The sequence below is a fragment of the Podarcis pityusensis genome (assembly GCF_964106645.2).
Source record: "Podarcis pityusensis genome assembly, chromosome: 1".
Lineage (NCBI taxonomy): Eukaryota > Metazoa > Chordata > Lepidosauria > Squamata > Lacertidae > Podarcis > Podarcis pityusensis.
Window position 1 is genome coordinate 52049224 of NC_138028.1, and position 15835 is coordinate 52065058.

Sequence of the window (15835 nt, forward strand, 5' to 3'; positions counted from 1 at the left end):
AGTTAACACTGTGCTTAACAGATGCTCACTGCTTCTTCTGCTAGTGGGTGGCAGATGACACAGATATGAATATGCCCCAGACTGAAAGGCAAACACCTTGCATGCCAGTCAGGCAAGGGAAGCTAGTGGCAACAGCCAATAGCAACACTGATGCAGCATTTCAAAGACATTCAAGCAACCCACACTGAACTCAGCAGTAAAAAACAACAACGAGCAGGTCTGAATTATTTCACACAACCCTCTCTGCCCTCCCAGCTTGTTTCTGCAAGTTTATTTCAACAGCTGCTACTTCTAATACAGTTATTTACTGAAAAAAAGATCCACAATATTCCTTTTTGAGGAAAAGGAAATATATTCTGCCCAATTCATTACCCAAAACTTGCAGTCTGTTCACTGTCCCTGCTTTGCACCAAGGAAAATTCTCCTTCCCCTCTGCATCTCATTTACTCTCTTCTCTTTAGGCATGTTACTTGAACATACCCTGAACATGTGCAACAGAGATAGGATTGTGCTTATTGGCCTTGATCCTCTTATGCGTGTTCAGCATAATGTTGACACAGAGACACATTCAATTCTTAAAAACGATATTTGTATAAGCTCTGTATAAGCTCCCCCACCCCAATCCAGTAATTGTGCCTACCTCTAAAATGCAAGAAATGGGTGTTCTGTTTGCTTTGGTATTGATCCAGCCTTTTACAGCAATGGCTTTACATCTGCAGGTGAATTCTTCCACCTCCCTTTCAGAATCTACACCGAATGCCAAAAATTATGGATGATTTCTTCCTGCTGCCAAAGAATTTCTGCTCCAGAGATGTTTACCTAGAAGTAAGTCCCACTGATTTCAATGTGGCTTACTTTCTAGTAATGAAACATAGGATTTCAGGGTAAGAAGCATAGATAAAAGATCTTTAATGGGAAACAAAGGGGAATCAGACCAATCAAGCCTTTCAAGGGTTAATCTCAGTCTTGGTGGAACATTCTTATTCAGAGGCTAAGCTTTGCCGCTGGAGGGGAATTTTACAAATAAACTTGCAAGCTTTGCAGATCAATTTTCTACTTGGTTTTATCACCCTGTTTCTCTCTTAATCAGCCCCTGCTGCCTGCCTGCCTCTCTTCCAGACACATTTTGAAGGCTCAGTGCCATATCTGAAACAATACGAGCCCCTCTGTTCCTTTCTTCTGTAGTGCTTGAAACCACATTGGTGGCATTTGTATTATCATCAGGAGTATTTAGGAATAAACAGCTTTCAAAAACAATACTCCAGGGCTCCAGCAGTGAAGAGCATGTGGCACAGACCTTGGCTGCCTGAACGCTCTGCAAGCATTTAGATGGTAATAATATTACATTACAACAGAGGCAACAGCCATATAAATAATTGTGTATTGTCTTTACTCATTGATTTTTTTAAAACACATAGCCTTGGCTGAAAAAATTGATTAAAAGAAATACTACTGTTACTAATAAAAACCCAGACAACCATAATGTAATGAACTGTAAATTGAAACAATAGGTTACTTAGTGGCAAAGAGAGGAAACTCATTTAATAAGAATTAGAAGGGATGAAAGGGGTGCTTTGATTTGTCAGCACCTAACTGGGAATACAAATATGAGAAGCAAAGGTGGTCTAAATGGACAAGGAGACATGAGGTCACATCTGAGGGCGTAATGTTTCTTAAAATCGGTGGAACTAAAATTATTCTGCACATGCATAAGAAACCACAAAGCTTCTTGAAGAGCTTCTGATGAATAGGTGTCAGAAACCTGGTAGAGTGGTACCTGGGGTTAAGAACTTAATTCATTCTGGAGGTTCGTTCTTAACCTGAAACTGTTCTTAACCTGAGGTACCACTTTAGCTAATGGGGCCTCCCGCTGGCGCCACACTGCCACCATGCGATTTCTGTTCTCATCCTGAAGCAAAGTTCTTAACCCGAGGTACTATTTCTGGGTTAGCGGAGTCTGTAACCTGAAGCGTATGTAACCTGAAGCGTCTGTAACCTGAGGTACCACTGTACTGGAGAGGGTTTTTTTGCAGTATGGTAGGAAGAACAGTTTACTGGATGTATGTATATTATATAAGCACATACATACACGCTGCAGCAAATTCCCAAAGGTTTTTCATGCCTACACACTAAGACTTCTTTAATGATGCTGAAACATCCTGCATAATATCTTTAGTGACCATATTCTGTACCAAAAACACTCAAGAAAAGACATCTGTTAAATCATGATAAAATATCAAAGAGCTTAAAAGAATTAATCTCTCTTTACAGTCGTACCTCGGGTTACAGACGCTTCAGGTTACAGACTCCACTAACCCAGAAATAGTAACTCGGGTTAAGAACTTTGCTTCAGGATGAGAACAGAAATCGCGCAGCAGCAGTGCGGCAGCAGCGGGAAGCCCCATTAGCTAAAGTGGTACCTCAGGTTAAGAACAGTTTCAGGTTAAGAACGGACCTCCAGAATGAATTAAGTTCTTAACCCCAGGTACCACTGTCTTGGTATCTTGAAAGACAGGGTATTCTGGAAGAGGGCGAGGCTGGCTTGCTGAAATCCTGATTGTGAGCGCTCCACATTGCAACTTTTTGCCACACTAAGAGAATCCAACAATTAGCAACCATAGTGGTTTTTCCAAAGAACAGTTGCTAGGGGTGCAAACTTGAATAATATATTTGGGGGGGCAGCAGATAAGCCCCACCCTGCATCCTTAATCTCATGACGTGACATGCACGCAACATTTGAATGGCAATGCCCATCAACTTTGAGGGCTCCGTTCCCTTTAAATATATTATTGGGGATGCAAAAGGACCTTGGCCCCTAGGAATTGGCTCCTATGCTAGGGAGAATCTAATAGCAATGAAAAAGAAATATTTTACAACATTGGAAAGCAAGGTGAATTCCACCCATTGAATCATGGAGTAGTTAGATCTGGCTATTAAGGAAAAGGTGGCGCATGGTAGGAAGACTGGCCCTGACAGTTTCAAATCAACCTATCCCCATTTTTCTGGAGCTATATAAAAAATAAAGGAAGAGGAGGCCAGAAGATCACTTTTGACACAAATTCCCTTACTATCTAGTTTCCTTTCCTTTTCAAAATGGGCTGAAATTAAGGGCGTGCAATAGAAAAGGGGGGTAAATTAAGAGGGAGAGAGGAAATCAAAATGAAAGCAAGAGAAGAAAAGGAATGCTAATGAGGGATAATGGGTGCAAACTGTTTATCATATTTAAAACTAAAACATTTAAATAAAATACATACAAATACATAATCTCTTCCTCCTCTTTTTACTCCTAAACCAATAAAAGGCATCCAAGGATAGCTGCAGCGTTCCAGTTCTATCATTAATATGACTTCTGCCTGCATAAGATGTTAGAATTACTTCAGGGCTAATTAGTGGACTAGTGTTTTCTATGTAATACAATGTGGAACTAATAAACACATCAATAATTCCAGCTCTAAAGTTTTCAAGAGGCCAGGCATATGAACAGTTCTTGCAAACACAGTATCATGCAGCTGGGAGTAGGGTGGAGACAACACTCACGATCGAATTTGCCATCCATCTTTGGATTTCCTTTCTTACTAGCTACAAAGGTGTGCGTAAAGCAGAAAGCAGGGCCATCTTTACCCAAGGGTGCAAGGGGTGCGGGGCACCTGAACACCAAATTCTGGGGGGCACCGGGCACCCACCGCTGAAACCGCCTAAGTTCTTAACTATCTACCTGTTATGAAATAATAAGTAATTTTGATTAAGCTAGGAAAACAGAAGGCATATATACCTAGAAATTACCGAAATGTATACCTACTGTTTCACTAAAGGACTTTCGACTTTGTGCGCTCATTTACCAAAGAGGCGTCATTCACAACGGCACGCTTTAATTCATCACTTACAGTTCAAATTCGTTTAGAGAAATCGTTAAAAAAGTGTGTTTCTTTTTCCTCCCTTCTATCATAAACAAGAGATAAGGTGTAAGCGTGGTGTCTGACATAAGCATAATAAAAATTAATTTGGGGGCTAAACTAAATTTGGGGGTGCTGAGTGGATCTTTGCACCCCGGCGGCGCCTATGCTAAAGACGGCCCTGGGAGGAAGAATGGGGAATCTTTTTCTGTCAAGGGCCATATTCTGGGAAGTTACCTGCAAGGGGAGAATGACAGTGCTGGGTGGGGCCAGAGACAAAAAATGGTTGGAGTTTTCAAGCATTGCATTTCATAGCGCTCCCTCTCTCTCTCCCTCCCCCCCCCCGCCTCCCGTTTCTGTCTCCCTCCATCCCTCCTTCTGTCTCAGCTCCCACTTATTTCCAGGGGCATACCTAGGGGTTGGCCAGGATGGCCCCTGTCATGGGTGCAGGCCTAGGTGGGATGCAAAAACTGCGCCTCTCCACTCCGGCTCAGAGTGTCTAGGAGCCCACCCACCCAGCTGATCTGGGTGGCCAGATGAGGTGCATAGGCTTCTCTGGGCCCCTCCCTAACAGGGCTCCAAGGGGGCAAGGCACGGGGTGTGGTCAACGCAGCTCCTTGCTAAGGGCACAAGGGAGCCTAGGTACAGCTCTGCTTATTTCCTCCCCCTCCATTAAGACAGGTCACAGATGGTAGGCTCCTCAGAACAAGGATCTAGTATCTTGGACCCAAAGTGCAGTAGCCTGATGGCACTATACAAAATTAAGGAGTGAGATTCACCTAGGAAACTCCATCAGTGGAAGCCCTCAATAATCATAATCATAACCATCATAATTTATTTATTTATTCCCTGCCCATCTGGCTGGGCCTCCCCAGCCGCTCTGGGCAGCTTCCAACAAAATATTAAAATACAGTAATGCATCAAACATTAAAATTTCCCTAAACAGGGCTGCCTTCAGATGTCTTTTAAAAGTCTGGTAGTTGTTTTTCTCTTTGACATCTGGTGGGAGGGCGTTCCACAGGGCGGGTGCCACTACCGAGAAGGCCCTCTGCCTGGTTCCCTGTAACTTGGAATCTTGCAGTGAGGGAACCGCCAGAAGGCCCTCGGTGCTGGACCTCAGTGTCCAGGTAGAACGATGGGGGTGGAGACAAGGTCTTTGGCTTGTGCAATCCACCTTTCCTCCCCCTCCCCACCCTCTGAGCCTTAAATTGTTTTGGGGGGAATGGAAGAACCCCCAGAATAACATGCAGGGTAAGGAGAGGGCAGATTGTTTCTATCTGGCAAGCTGAAATGCTTGCAGAGATGAAACATTTGTAATAGTGTGACATTGAATTCCACCCAATATTATTAGTAGACATTAATGACCACACAGTGATTTGAATACAATTTGTGTTTCCAGCTCATACTCATACAACCATCTTTTCACTAAACCATCCAAACACATATATGGAGAAGGGAAGAAATGTACTTCTGTGCATACCGTTAAGGCTAATTATGGAAGAAACACCTTAGAACAACGGCTGCCACATCTGTTTTCCTCTGTGCTAAGATATTACAAGTATAGCAAGAGAGAGAATCTATGCTGCCATTATTTTTGCTGCATACGTTAAAGATTTTTTTTAATAAAAAAAACCCTCAGGCTTATTTCTTTCAGGTATACACCTACACAACTCCCTTCTCACTACAATAAGTCATTAATTTAATTTTCAATTTGCTCGATGCACAGATTCTTATGCAACCATAGATTTCGAGAGCTGGCCCACAGATTCCACTGTGTTGATGTGTCTCTCCCTCCTGAAAAACAGAAAAGCTCAGATCCAGTAAGGCAGTGTGGGCTGGGACCCACCAGTGAGACTCGGGTCACATACTGGTGGGCCTCAGTGCCACTGCATGCCCAGTGCCTCCTCACTTGCCTGCCTAGTCTCCTAGTCAGCACCAATAACCCCTTCCTTGCCGAGTAAAGGTGGCCAGGAGTTAGAGAAGATTGGTGTGTCGCTGTGTAGGTAGGGAAAAGGGCCAGAGGAGGTGTTGGAGGAAATTAGAAAGTGACATATTTATTTATAATAATAATAAACAAACAAACAGGGAAAGTAAGTAAGGGGAGAACAGAGGAAAGCTGTTATAGGAGGAAGACGTGCATGTGAAAGGACTAGGGAGGAGGAATAAAAGAAACTGACAGTTTGGGGGGGTGAGCAGCAATAGGGCACAACTTGAGCATGGATGGAGAAAGAGGAGAAGAAATTACAGCAGTGGATGCAGGAAGGGGGAAATAGAAAATAACAAAACCTGTTTAGGGTTTATGTTTTAATGTTTGATGCATTACTGTATTTTAATATTTTGATGGAAGCCGCCCAGAGTGGCTGGGGAAGCCCAGCCAGATGGGCGGAGTATAAATACTAAATTATTATTATATTATTATTTTCCACTTACCGCCTCTAGATCAACAAATTCTGCCTAAAAGGGGAAGCCTTAGCAGGAGCAAAAGTCTGTACTTAGCTTGAGGAAAGGTGAGCTATGGAACTCCTTGCCACAAGGGAAACACTGTGGCAAAGAATGTAACTATTGCCAAAGATGGAATCTCATCAGAAGTGACATCAGTAACTGCCAGCTGATTATATGCCAAATTCTGCCTGCACCTGCTACCATTTTGTGACTGGCTCTGCCCCTGCACCACCATTTTGTGGCCGATAGGCCTCAGTAATTTTCAGCTGTCTCAAGTGGGCCCTGGAGGTAGAAAGTTCTAAAACCCCTCCACTAAGGCACGTTAGAATATTCATTGGCAGAATCAGCACTATCCATTTTCCTCAGCTAAAGTTTATTTCCCAATTAACGATTTCTGCTTTACAGAAGAATTAATCTGCATAGCCCTAAGAAAGTGTGAACATTTCATTCTTGGAGAAGTTCTTTTCATTTGGCAAAATGTAATGATCTAAATGAAGAGTGGGCACAGGCAGCAGCTGAAGTCAACAGACAAGTGCAAGCAGAAAGAGAAAGAATAGGTGCCATATAAATGAGCAATTTCAGATGTGGAAAGTATAGGGGGAAATATTGGAACTGGCTGCTAAATTAGAAACGTTCATATCATAGTAAGAATCCCAGCACACTTCACAAAGAAGCCATTTCAGAAGACTTCACCTGGTCTTTCAAGATAACTATACCTATTCAAAGTGGGACTTGCATGGTCTCATGAGTTTGAAGGAGCATATTCACTTTAAAACAGTTTCATTTGGACTGCTGAGAGATATTGGCTAAATGTAAAAAATAATAATCATGAATAGGAGATACAGTTTTGTGAAAATGCACATTGTTTCGCTGATACATTCTGCTGATTCTTCAGCACATTTACTCAGGTGTGTGTCCCACTCAATGGGACTTCTGATAAGATGTGGATAATGTGGCGTTGCTTCCCCCCATCCTCCTCCAAAAACTAAATAGGGATTGGGACAACTTTTAAACCTTGTGGTCAACTTTAAAACGAAGTATCTTTGGTGTTTCGCACAACATTTTCATTTATTTCATCCTTTCACCAGATATAAACAACTCAGTTTGATGCGAGCAAAGCAGCTACAAAATAACTATTGTAATTTTGAGTCAGCCCCAAGAATTGGGGAGAAATTCAATTTCAGTTCACATTTAAAGCCAATATCATACCTGCACTTTCTGAAACAAAATGAGAACTGAAACACGTATATCCTTTAGAATTCACATGTGCCTGAATTTGACGGTGCTGTTCTCCAATCCAAATGCATATATTAGGGGGAAGTGTGACGCTCTGGGCTTCTTAGAAGTAGGAAGTGGCATAGATCCAATAAATAATAACATTTCTGCTGCATGGAGTGTATGGGGTGTTAGGGGAAGGGTAGTACCTCTGATGGAAGGCACGTCCGGCTCCTTCTGAGATAGTTTGTCCACCTTTGGTCTCCACCCCCATCTTTGGTCCCCCACGGTAGCTCTCACCTGTGGCTCCTAGAGCTGTCAGCCTGTGACAGTGGCCACACCCCAGGAATAGCTTAGACTGGCTGGCTAACCAGGTGAGGGTAGCCAATGGGTCTCAAATCCTCTAAGAGTTAGAGGCTTCCCCTGCATGTGAAGACAGGCTCTGGCGGATTGAGCGGACAAGAACAATACTGGGTCCAATGGGCATGTGTAAAACAGGGGTAGGTTATACACATCGTGTGGTGGAGCCAAGTCACAATGTAAGAACACACAAGCATTATAGCAAGGAAGCTGGAGCACCTTCCACAGGGGCGGCACAGTGGTATCCTCATGGCAAAAGCAACATGTTTAATATATATATTTCTAAAACAAAAACTAAACCTGTCTTCGGGTTTTTATGTTTTTTGCCCTTGGGTATTTACAAGAATATACTCCACGCCTTCCTATGGAGACTGGCATCCTGGTTCAGAGTGCTAGGCTTGCTTATGACATTGGGGATCTCTAAGTCCTCAGAGTGAGTGGGCTCAAGGCTCCCACACAGGTGAGTTCATGATTTGAAAATTGGGTTATGTAGCTTTGTAGCCGCTCAATCAGGCAAGCTATTTTCTAGAGCATACAGTGATCCAGTTTATGAAAAACAAATATATGCCTCTCTCTTTCTAAGTCTTCTCACAACCCTTCTCCTCAGGAATAACTCAACCACACGCATACATCCCGTCCAGAATTTTCTCTTGCCTTTGGTGCCCCTCTCTCCACATGTACCCTTCCCACTAGGGGTTGCATTTAGAGTTGCATAATGTGTACACTGACTTTATATAACAGTAGCTAGCATATTAATATTTGGGTGGCAGCTGTGACAAATATTTCATCTAAGCTAACAACTTTAGATGCTGTGCAAAGTAATGTTTTTTTTTTAAAAAAAAAAAAACAACACCACCACACATCCCACTACTTTCCTCCTCAGCATAAAGGCAAAGCTAAAAAAAGAGCAGCAGTATTTTACTCTCCCCGCAAACTGGCTGTACAAATGGTTGCAAATTGAAATAATTTTGCTGCCAGAGTTAATGTATGTGTAAACTACTGCTGTTTGGAAAGGCAGGTGCATGAATTTTTTCACATCTCTCTTGCTAACTATGGTTGTTAAAACACACAAACACACCCTTTTGCAGCAACCATTAAATGGAAACTAAGGATTTTCTCTACTGTTTGCTGAAATAGCAACACAGCACAAACCTATAGTGAAAGCACACCAGCAAAGAAAGCCTTGGCAGTTAATTGAACAACATGCTATGTGGGCCCCTCATCAACTTCAACTTTACTAGCCCTGAGCCATCTAAAATAAATTTACAGCAATCAGGAAAAATCCTTTTTGAGGGAGCGCTTCGTAAAGCAAAATAACAACACACAAATGCACACACTACTCTCTAGAGACTTCCTTCATGCCCTGCAACATTCTGTCAATTGTTCAACAAGGCAGGACTCATTCATTTTCTTTACTTTCATCTCCTTCTCCAGGGCTGACACCTAGGCACTTACCAGATGTATGTAGACAATCCACATTGTAAGTAAACCCCTCTCTGTTAAGCAGCTTTTCATGGACCTGGTTTCCAGTGGCAGGCAAGGCTCTGACCTCTTGAAATCAACCACTCCCCGAAAGAAATGGATTTTCAGAACTATCAAGGACAACTTGATAACGGTTGGGAACAAAGAGCCCTGAAAAGGGACACGGGAAACCTTGATGTTATTTATGAGCAAGAGGAATAAAGGCAAGATGAAAGGACATCTTGAAGTTTCAAATTGGGAGTGAGCTTGCCATTTAATTGCACAGGGTTGAGGTTAGATGGAAGGATAAATAAAATGGAACAAAGGGACAACCTATAGCTTACATTGGAGATCCAGGATTGATCTCCTGCCACAGTGTGTTCCTTTAAAGCAAAATGCAACTGGGGGTCAAGGGGCTGTCAATTTGCTTGGAGATGTGGTAGGGGGAGGGAATGTTTAAACACTTTCTCCCTGCATAGTTTTTTTTCAAATAAAAACTGACTCCCCAAAGCTGTCATTCACTCTATCAGTACCTTAGCTGCTATTCTGTTATTTTACATCTAACACGCAACTCTGTGAAATTAAATAGCAAACCCATTCCTAATGTTAAAGTTCTTCCTCACCTTTTGAAGAAATTGGCATCCCCACCCTTAAATAGCAGCATTTCATTTCTATTTTAAATTTGGGAGATCAGTTATGTTGTCTCCTCTATAATGCTTGATATTTTTATGATTCTGCTTAACTCCCTTCACTCATCATCCAGGGAGCGAGTACAACATTATACATGCCTACTCAGAATTAAATCTCACTGAGTTCAACAGGTCTTTACTCTCAGGGAGGTTGGTATAGGATTGCAGGCTTAATCTTCTACTCTGCTAACTCATATTCAGGTACAGCATCGAAACACTACCCAAGGCTTCAGATGAACAATTATACATTGGAAGGGAAATTCCACAGTTTAATTTGTCCATTGATTGCACAACAGAGCCCACTGTGTGTAGGTATTCAAAAAATATAATACAAATACTTTCCAGTTCCCTAAGAGTGATGAAATATTCTTTAAGTCACACATTTTTATCAAATATACAATACTGACAGTGGGCATTCTACTATGAAAGTAGAAATAAATCCAACTAGCATTTAATTTCTTAGAGCCAGTACTTTGTTATTTGATATTCTACGGTTTCATTAAATCCATTTCAAAACCAGAGAATACTGTTAGAGGGGGAAAGAAAAAGTAGATGACTAATGCATGCATCGAGTTTACAATATTTCAAAGATGTGGTTTGTAAATCTCATCTGTGCATCATGCATGACTATGCCTCAGATGAGAAGTATATTATAGAAAACAAAACAGCAGATTAAATAAATATTAACTCTTTTCAGGCCTGACATTGGACTTGCACGAACCATCTATGTTGGAGATTGATCTTCAAATTATAATTGTAACCGGGGCAAAGCAAGATACCATAAACCAAGGTAGGCAATATGGTGTCCTCCAGATGATGGAGTACAACTCCCATCATCCTCAGCAAGCATGGGAAGTGGTCAGGGATGATGGGAGCTGGAGTCCAGCAACATCTGACGGGCAGCATGCTGGCTCTCTCTGCACCAAATAGGCAACCAAATATAAAGCAACACCTTATTAAGTGATGACTTGCCAAGGTATACATATAGATCACTTGGTAAGCTTGCTGCCTTGTGTTGTCCTCTTGTTTGGGCAAGTGGCAAGGAGAATCTTACAGTCTACTACTAACCTAGATTTATGATCAGGTGGCAAACATTTGCTTCCCCTTTGGCAGCATAGTATCAAGGACTAGCTTAGCAAATAGTTATACAGCCACACTGTGGTAAGTTACCACTTGGCAAACGGTTCTCTGTAGTTGCCCAGTATTGGGGGTATTTTACTGTCTGCTTAGCCCATCTACAGTTATTTGCTTCTCATGAAGAGGTCTGTAATCTGGGAGGCAGTACATAAGTCCAAAGAATGGAGAAGAACTGAAATTAAGTTTGGTGGTGTTATCCTCCTCTTCAGGTGTCACACACAAAAAAGAGTGTGGGGTGTGTGGGACTGTGGGGGTGTCACCCTTCCACAGCATGCCTCTGCCGCCTCTACTTTAGCCCTGATTCCTAGTGACAAATGGGTTCTGAAATGTAGTAAATGATTCAGTTTGAAAATTACCAGGAAAATTAGAAGTGCTCTAAGGGGCAAATAAAATAGAAATAAAAATTTGTTGGTGACTGATATGGGGAAACATTTATTAGAATAAAGACAGATATTTATTACAATTCCCACATTAAAGAACCACTAAAAGTAAAGTTTCTAAAAAAATACACTCTAATTAAAGTTTGTGACCTTTTCGTACCTTATTCTCCTTTTACATCTTGATAGAATCAGCCTTCCATTTTATATTTCCTCATTTGACTCAACTGCTGATGCTATCAAAGTTCCTGCCCTTTGAGATAGCTGTCTTGAATATCTTCCAAATTGAATTAATTAATTCTTAATGTTATCAAAGAAGACAGCCAGTATAACCCAATGGACAAAATCTTGCATTTTGACAATGGACAGCAGAGTTCAAATTTGCTCAGCCTCTTGCACAGCTCAGGGATATGTTCATGCTGTGGCTTTCACTGAAGTCAAGAGATGGTTGGCATCTGGTTGTCTTCTGGACAACCAGAAGACAATCCAGAATCCTGTTCTCACAGTGGCCAACCAAATGCCTGTGGGAAAGCATCAAGCAGCATCCATTTAGCAGCACAAAAACAAAGTCCTATTTCTTATTCCCAACACCTGAGTCCATTTATCATCATCACGACTGGAGTCATCTGCAGCATCTTTCTCTATGTGAGCATTCTCTCTCTCCAGTTACTGTACTCGAGTTGCTTTCTACTACTCAGACCTGGATGCAGGCATGTTCCTGAGTTGTTACAACTCCTCTCACAAGCATAAGAGCCTTGCATGAACAGCCCACAGTATGAGCTGCCTGAACTACAGCAGAAACCTTTGCAGATGTTTCTGCTAAGGGCATCTTCCAACAAAATGTTTCCCTGTGTGGGAGGACCAGTGCAATGGTTCTGGCAGAGGCCTAAATGTTGGCATGGTATGTGACTGTCAACATGGATTTTTGCATTGTAGGTCGGTAGCAGGAATCAAGCTCAAGGATCTTTTAATAAACAAATAAATGGACCAGCAATTGCAACACAATGTTTTCTATGCACATGTTGATCCCAAAAAAAGGCAGCTGAGAAGGTAAGCATTATGTAGAAACCAGGCATCATGCTCAGAATGAGGGACAAAATGTTTCAACAAAAATCTTTTTGAAAGGCCAAGAGTTAGAGAGAACTATGTAAGCAGGATGTAAATCTAGCTGTGACTGAGTGAGAGAACACATGCTTTGCATACAGAAGGTTCGACCCATGGTATCTCTAGGTAGGCTTGGAAATACCTTTGTCTGAAACACTGGGGGAGAGCTACTGTACTCTGGCTAGTGAGAGAAATAGAGACTGGTCTCCTTTAATAGCCTGAGCAGGAAACTGGCAAGTGGTAAAAATGGTTCTTTCCGTTCCTTTAAGGGTGGGAAGAGAGGAGACAATTAATGGGGTGGGGTCTAAGTTTTAGAACATAAAATAATTTAAGGTTTTCTGGGAGAAAAATTTTGGTGGGTGCATTTTGGGGATGAACCTATTGCTCCGCCTTCACATATATGCCCTCTGTAAATGCAGCACCAATGTGGGGTCATGGAGTGGACTGACCACACTTAATTCTATCTTCTGATTCCAAGGAACAAGGCAAACCAAGTAGTGTGGGCAGTCATGCAGTATATTAGTAAACTCCGATGGCTGAGTGCCAACAGGTTTGGAGTCAAAACATACGCTGAAAATCAAGGTGGATGATGCAACAACAGCAGCAAGGATACTTCTCGCAAAACATTGGAAAACTCAAGATCTACCCACACTGGAAGAATGGCAGATACAACTGATAGACTACATGGAACTGGCTGAAATGACCGGCAGAATCCGTGACCTGGGAGAAGAGAGGATTGAGGAGGACTGGAAGAAATTTAAGAACTATTTACAAAAGTATTGTAATTTGAGTGAATGCTAAACAAGACGCTAGATCAAAATAACTGAGCACCACTAAATTTAGAAGTTTTTAAGAAAATAAGTAAGATTGTGAAACTTAGCTCCTTTTGAGAACTATAAGATTATGAAATATAAGGGATATAAGAATTTTAAATAAGATGATAAATTGCTGACAAAACGTTATAACGATGAAAATGGGAGCGGGAGATGTGAGGAAGTCTAAAGAAAATGTGAAAATATGTTAAGATCAATGTTACATTGTTTACTATGTTTATTTTTATTGTAAAACTTAATAAATTGCTTTAAAAAAAAAAAATGAAAATCAAGGTGGATGTATCAGCAGACACAGCTGAGCCCTTAGAACATAAAGGAGATAAATCACCCCCAAAGGGTCCAAACTGAGCATACTCAGGAGTCACAGCAGGTTGAGTAACAGTTGATGGAAAATAACAATAAAGCATAATTAAAGAACCAAAAAAACAGATGAGATGCAAATCTGGATGCGAGGAAGAATAACAACCTCTGCTTATTGCTGGAGTCCCTTACAACTTCTAGCACCCCAAAGGAGGGCATGGCTGACTGAAAGGAACTTGGAGCAGGAGTGTCCCTGTTGCAGCTTTTATTGGGCACCTGGATTATTCCTTTAAACTATATGCCTCCACCTCAAGCATTCTTTATGGAAATATATACTGCTGCCTGCTGTCCTCTGAATGGTAGGGGAGAAGAGGGAGTCCTTTGTGCTAACCTTGAGCATCACATCAGCCAGCCTTTCTGGAGTTCCCTTGAACAGTGCTGCATTTTAATCCTATGTGAATAACACTCTCAGGTGATCTTCATGTTGTTACCTCATACTGCATTATTCCAGCAAATACATTAGTGAAGGTGATTAGTTACACAAACTATTATGCCAGTCTGGAGAGCTGGGACTCCAAGATACAGGAAACAAAGCAGCTGTTGTATGGTATATCTCTCTCTTCAAGGTAGCGTGCACAGTGAACCTCCTTCTGCTACTTCACCCTTTTTGCTTCTGCGCTGACTGCTCTTATGGAGATAAGTGGGCCTGCTTATGTCACCTATGAAAAGTTCTTTTATCTCCAGAATGCCAGCAGCCTCCTCCTACTCCCTGCCAGTGACAGTCTACCAATCCATCTACCTGGCTAGCCAGAAAGCCATTCACTTTACACCCAAGCGACAGAAAAACAAGCATATCTCCAGAAGTCATACAACTCCAGCTTATTTCTGTGCAGTTTTTGCCAGCTCTTGCACTATACGAGGTAGCTTATTTTCCTCAGAGCTTTGGGTCCCCACGCTTATTACTTCCTGAGAGTGACAGCTGTCTTCCGCTTGCAAATGGTGAAGAAAAACTGCCCACAGCTCTGAAAAGGTTGTCAGTGCATTAAATTCCCTTGAGGGATTATAAGAAAGCCCAGTCCATCCAACCCTTTCCCAGAGCAGCCTCTTTAGCAAATCTTTGTGCTATAATATTTAGCTGTCAAAAAAGGACTCGGTGACCGAGCCCCTGCTTGGCACGCAGAAGGTTCTAGATTCAACCCTCCAGCATCTCCAACTGAAAGGTAGCAAGTAATGCCAAGTATCTCTGTCTGAGATACTGGGCAGCTATTATCAGATGGCACTGGGCTTGGTGGACAAATAGCTTGTCCCAATCTGGTGAAGCAAATAGTGGGCTCAATTTTGGCTTGGGGGACTTGAATTCAGATCCCATTTGGTTAAGAGATTCACTGGCTGACTAGGGACCAGGTATTATCTCTCTGCCTAATCTGATAAAAATGTGATGAGACTTTATCTTCAGTGTTGTAATGCTAAAATGGAGGAAGGCACAGTTCCCTGGAAGAAGGGCAGGGTAAAAATATGATAAACTAACTGTCAGGGGTTCAGGAGCAGAGGCACAGGAAAGGGAGGAAATAGAGAGCGAGGGGGAGGAGTCCGAAGGAAATGTTAGCGATGACAGCGGTCCGAGGTCTCTGAGTCTTTCCAGCGAATCGGAAGATTCACAGAAAGGGGCTCCCATGGTCAGAGCAAGGGGGGTGCCTAGGGGGACACCCCAGGAAGAAGGGGCCAGAGGGGACTCAGAGAGCAGCAGTTGGAAATCAGGACCAGCGTCCACACCAGAGTGCAGTAGGGGGGAGGAGTCCCAGGCATCGGGATCAGGCGGCGCACTGCCAGTGGGAGGACATGAGTCAGGATTGGCCACGCCTCCATCGGGGAGCGAGGAAACGGTCGAGAGGAAGGTTGAAGGCTGGGCGCGCGCGCCAAGTTCAAATGTACAGGAGGGCGGCGCAGTTGGCAGCCCGGATAGGGAGCCAGGTCCCAAAGCCCGTCGAAAAGAGGGGGAGGAGTCAGGGGGGTCAACGTCAGCG

General features: G+C 42.5%; 1 protein-coding gene across 3 annotated transcripts in view; it reads right to left on the reverse strand.

Moving 5' to 3' along the window:
* The window catches only part of LOC308475294 (transmembrane protein 263-like), a 331410-nt gene that overhangs the window by 161256 nt on the left and 154319 nt on the right, over positions 1-15835 (reverse strand). Inside the window, exon 1 of one of the 3 annotated variants that reach the window (XM_081002362.1) lies at positions 9366-9473. The exons of the other annotated variants lie outside the window; for them this stretch is intronic. The gene's annotated coding sequence lies outside the window, so the exon portion shown is untranslated. Of the gene's footprint in view, positions 1-9365; positions 9474-15835 lie in introns of those variants that run through there. 3 annotated transcript variants of the gene reach the window in all.